At 26.7% G+C, this 10,909-nt stretch overlaps 1 long non-coding RNA gene across 3 annotated transcripts; it reads left to right on the top strand.

The window, feature by feature from the left end:
- Positions 1-1,210: 1,210 nt before the first annotated feature.
- Positions 1,211-4,393, top strand: LOC107491005 (uncharacterized). Of its 3 annotated transcripts, none has more exons than XR_008009387.1 (6): positions 1,211-1,452; positions 1,582-1,662; positions 1,740-1,873; positions 2,357-2,410; positions 3,307-3,407; positions 3,520-4,393. It is a non-coding gene; the product is annotated as an uncharacterized LOC107491005 (long non-coding RNA). The 3 variants fall into 3 exon arrangements; XR_008009388.1 differs by having other exon boundaries at positions 3,307-3,556; positions 3,783-4,393; XR_008009386.1 differs by having other exon boundaries at positions 3,307-4,393.
- Positions 4,394-10,909: the final 6,516 nt, after the last annotated feature.

Raw genomic sequence — 10,909 nt, 5'->3', positions numbered from 1 at the left:
AAAAAAGGTCGAAAAATTAAATGAAACCCTAAACATTAAGTTATGACAATAAATAAAGAGAAAATATATGTAACCTATCAAGACAAGAAACAATAGCTCTTTGAAAGAGAAAATCGGTTGAATTATTTACAGTTTTCTGAAATAAATCAAAGAGCATTTGAAGCTCTAAAAATAATCTATGACAAATTGAAAGGAGAAGTTGAAGAGTTAGAAAAATTAATAGAATCTCTAGAAAATAGTGATGACTCGATGATAGAATTTGCAGAAATTCTAAGATAAATAATGAAGTATACAAAGATTGAAAGACCAGAAAACAAAATAAAAAGAAAAAGGGCGAAAAAATTAAAAAGTAAAATAAAGGAGTATAAAAGGGAATTAAATAATCTTCAGTTCGAAATTAATGACCTTATAATAAAAAGGATAGAAATAAGAACAAATATAAACAAGTTTGAGCTAAACTTAAAAAATTTATAAATGCCTGGAACACCATATTATGACTTAAAAGAATTAAAACTGTTGAAAGAAAAAATGGAGAATGAAGTTGAAAAATTAAAAAGATATTTAGAAACAACAGAAAGTGTAGAAATAAAAGAAGTTTTGGAGGACTTGAAAAATTATATTAAAGAAAAAGACAAATAGATAAAAGACTTTATACACAATAATCAATGCAAAAAAGAATATTACAAACTAAAACAAGATTGAAAAAACTATAAAAATGAAATCAGAATTAGTAATATTAGAAATGCTCAATACTTTTGATTATAAAATTACAAATTATAAAGTACCACCAACCAAATCTATACAAATCATAAACTTATTCAAAGTGAGAGTTAATAATTTTGAAAAAGAAAATACATCTTAAAAATTGGTATCAGAGCCAAGTTAACGATTAAGGGTAACACTTTTTCTTTAAGCAACACTTTTAGTGATACACTTTTAAATCAATAAAAAACAAAAATCTATAAATATGTACCAAAACACATCTGTACACTAGATGGACCCTATATATAATGCAGGCACATCTCTCTATATATAATAGGAGAGTAGTACCTGGTTTATTAGTCGACAAGTGTCCAGTCTCCATCATCGACACGTGGCGCAGGGAAAAGATAGGGGCATCAAAGTAAATAAACATTGTTTAGCTGTCAAATTTAAAACTGTGTGTAGATATAAATTGTGTGACAAAACCCTAAACTGAACATTTGTTAGCGGCCACCATATTTCAAAATTCAAAACCCATTCTCCTCCCTCATCTGATCTCTCTCCATCTATCTCTCCGCCTGCCGGTACCGAAGCTGTTCGCCGTCACCGGAGCAAACACAGAAACTGCCCGCGATGCAAATAGAGGAACCATCGGTAGACTTTTCCTCTGTTCGCGGAAACTGAAGCTCGATCCCTTTGCAGCTACTCAGCATAGATGACTGTCGTTGGCGGTGTTGCAATCTTGCAGAGGTAATTTATTTTTTTTAAGAGTTAGAATAGTTACACAAATCGTTGTGTTTATACAAAATCAATGAAACTGAAAAAATGTTTCTTTGGCACGGTTAATGAACTTAGAGTGGATCTCTATGTAATGTTCAGATATGGCGTCGGAGCGCATCTTGAAGGAACTCAAAGATTTGCATAAGGACCCTCCTACGACCGGTGAAGAAGTTCAAGAAGGTAATATTTGATTCGCTTTTATTGATTAATTGGTAGATTTGGGGTTTAGGGTTGATATTCTAACTTGCTACTGTCAGTTAAGAGGCACCAGCTCATCAGCAAGATAGTGATGCTGGAAAGCTAATCAAAGGATATTCACTGTCCGAAAAAAAAAGAGAAGAATGGTGGTAGAGATCTTGCCGTTAAAGGTGCTATCGACTGTGAGGCAGAGGTAATTTTTTATCTACTTCAAAACAAAAATACTTTATGTATTTATTTCTCTAATCTCCTTCTGTTTTGGCTAAAGGTTGGGGTTGGGTTTACAGAGCAAAGAATGAGGTTTGATGGTTAATGACAATTCCTATGAGGCCGTGATAGGCGGCTTCAAGTTTGGTTAAATTTTGTTTCTGGATTGGTATTTGATGTGAATTGGTTTTAGGTTTTGGTGGATGGTTTGGTTTGAATCATATATGTGTTTTGTTGATGTGGTAGATTTTAGATTCAATGTTATTTTTGGTTGCTGTTTGATTGGAAAAATAATAAAATGATGTTAGTGTTTAACTTAATAATGTATTCACAGTTAAGTTTAAGTGATGATAAAAAAAACAATTGAAATCAACTCCTATAATTTATTGATTTTTTAGCTTCTGAAGTTTAGAGTTTATGGTTTAATTAAATTATTAATTCCAATTTCAAATTTTTGTGATTGTTTTAGTGACCAAAAGAGAATCAGAAGCAATAGAAGAAATAGTGTTGCAACAAAGGAGAAGTAAGTTATTATTGCACTAATTATTCAATGATATTCATAGTTCATGTGATTTCTTTTGGACAAATTTTTTAGAATATGATAGAATGGAAGGGTTGGGTTGAAAGTTACTAAATACCAACATAAAAAATTTTTGTATCCTTTGAGCTAGATTCCAAATACAGATGAAGTGAAAATCCTGTTTCAAAGAGGTTTTGGGTATAGAATGCCATGTATTGAAAAAGTTTGTTAGGCATATTAGTCTTTTTTTTGTATCATTTTTATTTTTTGGTGATTACTTATTTTGATGTTAAGTGTTTTGCATCTAAATTTGCTCTATTCGAAATCACTAAACATAAATATTTTTATGCTTTTTTTTACTGCCATAAAGAATATAAAGATTTAACCTTTTAGTCAATTGAGTAGTATTTTCAGAAAAATATTGTAACATGTTGTGAGGCATTATTATTTTTTTGTTAATTTTTATTTTTAAATTTATTTTAAAATAAAATATATAGCTTATTGAATCAGAAACTTAGTATCAAAAAGAGAAGTTGGGATAATTTTTAAAAGTGATATTTTTCAAAATATAGAAGTTAGACATCAAATAAAAGAATTTTTCTTTATAGGGTTACATGTAAGTATATATAATGATAAAGGTATTTTGTTTTCTCAGGATTTATGAATTTTATTTATCTTGAATTTGTTTCAATAACTGTGCATATATGTTAACATGTGCTAACATGTGGTATTTTGTTTGTGACTTATAGCTATGTGTTTCTTTATCGTAAATAATGGACATGTATTAATGTAGTCACATTTTGAGTTGTAAATGAAATAGAAGTCATTGGCAATTTTTTATTTTACTATTATGATACTAGCTGGGTGGAATGAATGCCCCTTTTTATTAATGCAAACAGAGAAACCGTCGGTAGAAACTTTTCATTTGTTTGCGAAAATTGAAACTGGATTCGTTTGCGGTTACTCAACATTGATGGCTGTCATTGGTGGTGTTGCAAAGGTAATTTATTTTTTAAGAGTTAGAATAATTATACGAATCCTTGTGTTTATGTAAAATCGTTGGCTGTTGTTGTGTTTATACAATCGGTTAATGAACTGATAATGGATCTCAGATTCAGTTTCAGAGCTTGAATAATTCGTGCAGAATGGGTTAGCTTCCTTAACCACATCCATCTTTTTTATCCTTTGGATTATTTTGAAAATTATTATTTAGCTTTAACACTAGAAAAATTAAAAAAGTTTTCATTTTTTCTAATCTGAGATAAGTAATTTTTGGTGCCCCATTCATTGTTTCATTGATTCTCCGAGAAGTTGGTGCTTACTTTTTTATTTTTACTAATTTTATTTTTTTAATCACATTATACATGCTTTCAAGAAGAACCATCAGTAAAGTAGTTGGAATTTTTAGAGTCCCCACATGCTATCTATTGGAAGGCTAAGCTTGAAGACACAACCTGTTTGATGAAAAGACAGAAAAGCTAAAGAAGATCAATGAGGCAACTGAAGGGAATAATAAGAAAGAATAAGTTAAAAATGAAGGTGCTGATAAGGAGGATGTGGAACCAGTGAAAGAGTAAGAGGGAAAAAAAACTGAAGCAGAGGAGAAAAGTGTTGGAGTGGAGATGAAGACAGTGATATAGTTCTTCTCAAGTTTCTGAGGGTTATGGAGTTCAAAGTCAGTGATGCACTTGAGATGCTGAAGAGCTCAATTTTCACCCTTTTTTTTAAATAAATAGTAGCTCATACATAATCTACTTTAAATTAGAAGTTACTAAAAAAATAGAATAAAAAAAAAATCTACTCTAAATATTATATTATGATATTTGTGCTCTTTCATACGAATTTGTTAGATCATTGTAAGATAAATAATATTTGAAACTATGGATTTGGCAGGTAAGAGACATGCAAAATGATGAGATGTAGGATATAAAATGGATTTTCCTAGGCCAACATGTTGTTTTCTCTTAATAAATTTTAAAATATTTATCCGACTAAATTGCAATGAATCTTAGAAAGGGAACTATTTCACAATAGTTTTGCTTCCATTTTTCAATAGATGTTTCATAAATTAATGCTGATGGCAAAATAACTAAACATTATTATTAAGCTTATTAACTGATTTCTTATTGATACCATGTATTGATAATTAGCTACAATGGCATAAAATAACTCTAAATGACTTGGAAGGACCTCACATGAAAATTAATCAAATCTGATGACTTGACCAAACTTTATATTGATAATTAGCTGCAATTTTTAGTTGCAAATGCTCAAAAAAGTGTACTTATTTGGAGTAAGATTTATGCTGTTATTACCTAATTTTTGGTTGGTTACAACAATTATGTATAATAGTTAAAGATGAAGTTGTTCTTCTCATTTACACTACACTACATGATCAGGATTGTTTCAAAATTAAAGGACTAAAAAAATGTATTCCATGTACTCACATTTTAAGTAGATAAAACTTTTAAAAATTGCCCTTCACATCAAATTTTATAATATTTTATTGTATTTGTTCTTTTTCTTTTTAAATTGCTCTTTACATCAAATTCTATAATATTTTATTATATTTTGTTATATTTTTTAGAAAGCATCTAATTATTTGATTAAATTTGCATTTTGTTTGCTGTTGCAATTAAAATTTTAAATAATTTTTTTTAAAGCATATTCTCATTCTTGACACATTAAATTCACCATCACTTATGTCTCATTATCAATTCATTCTTCACTCTAACCAAATTAAAAGAGTAAGGTTAACAACTTTTCTGTCGCTGTTTTGGCCATGTAGCCTTTGTTAAGTTTTTATTGACTTGATGAATGAAGCAAGAGAGGTTGGTTCTTCTTTCTTTGTATCTCTTATAAATTTTAGTGTATTATATTTGATGAAAAAGCTTTGTGTACACACAAAATCAGTCCTAACTTAAACTAGGCAATATGTTGCTAAAGTTTCTCAGGTTTATTGTTTACTTTCTCCCATCATTTTTCCACTATGACATTGTATGAGCTTCATAACTTTATCTTACCAAGAATAAGTTACTCAAATTATGACTCCATTTTATTATTGTGACTACTAATTCATGATATGTAGTTTAGTTATGTAATTATCCATTATTGTAGAGCAGTAAATAAGGGAAATCTATTGAAAACCTGTTTTTGAATCTAGAATAAGTATTAAATTGAACACATGATAAAGTATAAATATATTCATTTAACATTGGAAATCAAAATTATTACTTATCGCACTCTATTGTTTTTGCAAGTTTTTTAAATGCAATTTATTTAGGATTTGAGATACAATGTTGCTAATTAATGATGTGTGATTTTTTCTCAGTAATTAGACAAAGAAAATATTTACGTGCAAAGTTTAAAAGTGGAAAGGATGATATGCATGATGATGATGATAAATATAATAAGCTTGCTTTGGAAAAAAGATCTATGCTCTTTGTGCTGAGAACCGTGACTTTTATTATTACAAAACAAAAAATTAATGAATTCACCCAAAAAAAACTGGAAATATATTAAAGCTTTGCTGTTGCATTTCTCTAGATTTATTTTTTTCTATATAATAATCTTAGTGAGATAATACTTGGTACTATTTTTGCTTTCACTTCAAGTGAAACTATTATTTATGGATTACTATAGAGGTATGTAGAGCTCAGTTACTTACGGACTCTTTGAGTGTGCTCATTCCACAAATTAGCAAGTGGTATTGGGTTAGTTTTTTTCTATGGTATTGAGTCTTCTTTTTATAAAGTGAAAGCAAAAAGTCATTTTACTAGCTATGAGAAGACATGTCATATAAAATTCATTCTATGCAAAATTGCAAACCACATCAATTATTGTGCCCTCTTGCACCCCACACACCATGAATCTCCTTGAGTTCTTGAATAATTTATAATTTTGCAATGAGTTTCTGTTTTTGTGTAACTTTTTGAGAACCGAAACTTTTAACTTTCAAGAAGTGATAGCTTGCTTCTGCAATGTTGATTTCTTTTTTGTTTGGACAGCTGACCTTCATCACTGCTTATGTTGGCAACATTTCCATTTTTTAAAATATATACTCTCTTTTGTTCTTCAAGAAATAAGCATGATTTTTATGTGTTATATATGTATTTAAGTTATTCATTATATATGTGAATTAGTTTTTTTTTTTTTCGCTCATGGAGTTCAGTTTCTTTTTCTTTTTAATATTCAATATTTAAAGATTTTGAATTTTTTATGATTATTTTTTGTTCCTTTACTAAGAAATCAGTAATATGTTAACTAGCTACTATTGTACAATTCAATTAATATGACAAGAAGCCTAAATTCATATAAGTATATGTAATTTTTCAATCAGCAGCATAAGTTACTTATTAGTTGTGATGAACTTCCAATTTATATTTTGAATTATTCAATAACAACAACACTTGAAACCTGCACATCCAGTTGATGATTTTGGAATTGGACTTGAAGAATTACTTCTCTTTTTAAGGAGTAGAACACTTTTGCTTTAGAAGAATATAGAAGGGCAAGTCTACAATATACTTTTTTTTTGTCTAATTAAGACATTTCCTTTACAATCATTAGTTTTTTTCTATAATTTGAGTTTCAGTTTAAATATTTAATATTTCTGTTTCAGATGGAAGATTGTAATAATAAAGCAATGTAAAAACTATTACAAGAAGCATGTTGAAATCTAATATTATTTTTACTATATAAAATATTTAATTTTATCAAATAAGTCTAATTATTAATAAGTATAAAAAAAAGTAAATTCTATTCTACCCTTCCTATAATAACATGTATATTACCCTCTGTGACATGTCACTCTCTAATTGGTGGTTATGTTAACTATAGTTAAACTATTGGTAATTAAATTATAGCCCAAATGGGTAATTGTATAATTTACTAAACTATTAAAAATTTAATTTTTTGTTTCTTCTCCAAATCATGCTCTGAACAAATGAACCCTTGTTTTCAACTGATGATGTTATATCAAAGGCATGTTGTGGCTTTGCAGAATCAGCTACCCAAAATCATGAAGACTTCTTGCAAATGTTGATCTTTAGGAAAGAAATTCCAGCATGGTTTGAGCATCAGGAAGAAGATGACGGAGTATCAGTGTCATTCCTCCAGAATTGTCCTTCAATTGAAACCATCGCACTTGCTCTCTGTTTCCTAATTGAAATTGAAGAATATATTGACGCAGTACAGCCATTGGTGATCTACAACGGTGAAAAATTCATCAACGCGAGTTTATCCGTGGGGCCACTTGTTTAGATCATTTGTTCATTGTCTGCGTGAATGGTTACTATTTTAGTAAGCTGTTATGCCAACATAATATAATTTCAGGTTATCATCATGATGATCTTGATATAGGATGTAGATATATGGAGCACGTTGGGTGACTAAGTGTGTGTTTGAATTACCGTTTGTAAACGGGAGTTTGCATAAAATTGATTTTTGTAAAGTTGATTTTGATGAAAAGTTAGTTTGGATTAATGTGATTTATTTTTGGTAATCTTTATATCAAAATTGATTGTAGTAAAATAAATGTTGTTTGAATTATACTAAAAATTATTTTTAGATGAAAAATTACTAAAAGAGACATCAGTTTAAATAATTTTTTATATATATGCAAAATCAGAACACTAATAAAAATAATATAAAAAATATTTATCATATAAATAAAATAAATACAATAAAAAATAAAAATATGAAAGAGAGTATTATAAATTTTATAATGTCAAACAAAAAGAAAATTTTATAATTTTTTTAGTACTGTTAGTACTCTTTAATTTAGTATTATTTTAGACTATAAATTTTTATTATTTATGGCTTTATTGTTACTTATAATTAAATTTTTATTTATTTTATCCTTTTTTATAGGATCATAATTTATATTATATAAAATTTTGATAATAAACGTAGTATATAATAATTATAATTACAAATTTTACAAGGTCAGAATAAAGAATATAAAAATTAATACAAAACAAAAATAGAGTACATCAAAAAATGAAAAAAAATCATACAGATCAAAAATAATAAAAATTTCATAAAATCAACAATATATATCATATGAACAAAAAAATACAATAAAAAATAAATAAAATTCGTATGAATAAAATCAAATAAAAAAATAAAAAATTTCATACACAACCTAAATACAATGCAGTAAAGGATAGGAAAAAAAAAGAATTCATATGAGCAAAAAAATAATAAAAATATCATAAAAAAAGTCAACAACATTTGTCATATGAATAAAAGAAATACAATAAAATAAATAAAAAATCATATGAACAAAGCCAAAAAAAAAGATTTCATAAAAAATATACCTATAAAAAATAATATAGTAAATGATAAAAAAAACTCATAAAAATATAACATAAGAAATCAGAACACTACACAAATAATATAAAAATATTTATCATATAAATAAAAAATACAATAAAAAATAGAAAAATTAAAATATAAAATAAGAAGCTCAAACGTACTTCTCTCCTCTCCAACGCGTTTGCCAAACACACCCTAAGCAAGACGAGTGGGGTACAGGTTGAGTTATTTTTTCTTTCAATTTCAGAAAGGAATGGAAAAATGGGCATTGTGCTTCTGAACAATGATAAGAAATATAACTTTACTTTTTAATGTTTACAGAAATTATATATTCTTCCCTCTTATAAAAATATTTAATTACAAAGTTACTCTACTTTAGTTAATATATTAACTCTTATTAAGTTAAATTAACTCAAACTAAAACTAAACATCCAATTAAAACATGTCATGTTATAAGGGGTAATTTACATGTTAATTAATTTACATGTTAATTTAGAGGGGGTTGGGTAGAATTCACCAAAAAAAAATTAGGAAGTCTACTTTCACTCCAAAGTTGTTAGAAAAGGTCAATGAATCACTGTAAAATTAAACTGGATTTTGAAAAAAAAATATTAAGACAGTTTAATAATTAACTTTTTAAAGTAAAATGAAGAGTTTATAGTTTATACAAATACTTTCGGTAATTATACAGGAAATTAGATAAAAAATTTACAATATCTTAATTTATCTTATTTATGAAATGATTATGAATATACAACCTCTAAATGAGTATAGGAAAATTATGCTATTTGAACTATAGTTTATTGACTATAATGAATGTATTATAATTGCTATATTTTTAAAATTTTTAACTATTAATTTCAATGATCCAATTGGAGCAATTATTTAAACTATTTACCGTGATTATTTACACCTTATAAATTTGAGTCATTTGTAAGGTTAGAAGATTTTAGCTCCAACCGTTGATGTTGAGCAAATGAATGATTACCATACTATTTTTGAATAAGAACAAAGTGAAAATATACTTGAATTATGATTCATCTTACTTTAAAGAAGGACCAATACATTTATGCTAGCAAGCACACTCCAAAATTTTTAGTTACTATTACATTTTTTGGATTTTTAAATTATGAATTGCATTTTAATCGAGATTGTCATGTTATATTTATTAGAGTTATTGATTATATTGTCGAGCTATGTAATGGATCTAGGTTATTCATTACACCATTGATGAAAGAATTTTTATTCCTAAGTCCATTTAATATTAGACTATCTTTTAAATTTTGACAGAAACAAATTTTGTATGTTCTTATGATATGATAATTAATAAAAATCAAAGATAATTTTTGAATTATATAGACTTACTTCTCAAGTAATTATTTTTACTCATAACTAACTTTATGTGGCAATTTTACGAATCATCAACAAACATGGACTTAAAACTACCATTTCTCATGAAAATTTAAACAATTTGACTAAAACAAATGATGTAGTTTATCAAAAAATAATTAAAAATGTCTAATTTCTTCTTTGCAATATCTAAGCTATGTCGTATCTATATTAGTATGTCATTCTTAATTAACTTCTTATTATTAAAATCTACTAATTTAATGTGAAAAATATTTAACTCCAAATTTATTTATCCTACAAGATTTTATTTCAACTTTTATATACTTATTTTTTACGTACATATAACTATAACTTTTAAATATAAATAATACACCTATTAAGATACATTGATATAAGATCACTTTTAATGATATTAACAGTTACAAATTTAAAATATTACAAGTAACAATTCAACAATGGGATTAATAATTAAAGTATACATCCCATTTTTATAAACTATGGGATTAATAATTAAATTGGTCCTAAAAGATAGATTGTTTTTTAAATTCGCTTTTAAAAAATTTTATCAATTAAATTTATTGTTTTTGTCTTTCTAATTTTTCAAAAATTATAAATTTATTGTTTTTGTCTTTCTAATTTTTCATTAACAGTTTCTCTCAACAATCAATGATATATATTAATCTTTTTATAAATAAATTATAAATAAATTTAATAAAATAAATATGTACATGACTCGCGCAAAGCGCGGACTCTACACTAGTAGTAAATTATATATATGCAGTAGCAATAAACCGAACCACGTGAGAACGTTTAAAAAATATATATGTATATAAT

This window comes from Arachis duranensis, chromosome 5 (genome assembly GCF_000817695.3).
Source record: "Arachis duranensis cultivar V14167 chromosome 5, aradu.V14167.gnm2.J7QH, whole genome shotgun sequence".
Taxonomy (NCBI): domain Eukaryota; kingdom Viridiplantae; phylum Streptophyta; class Magnoliopsida; order Fabales; family Fabaceae; genus Arachis; species Arachis duranensis.
This window is presented reverse-complemented; position numbering and strand designations above follow the sequence as displayed.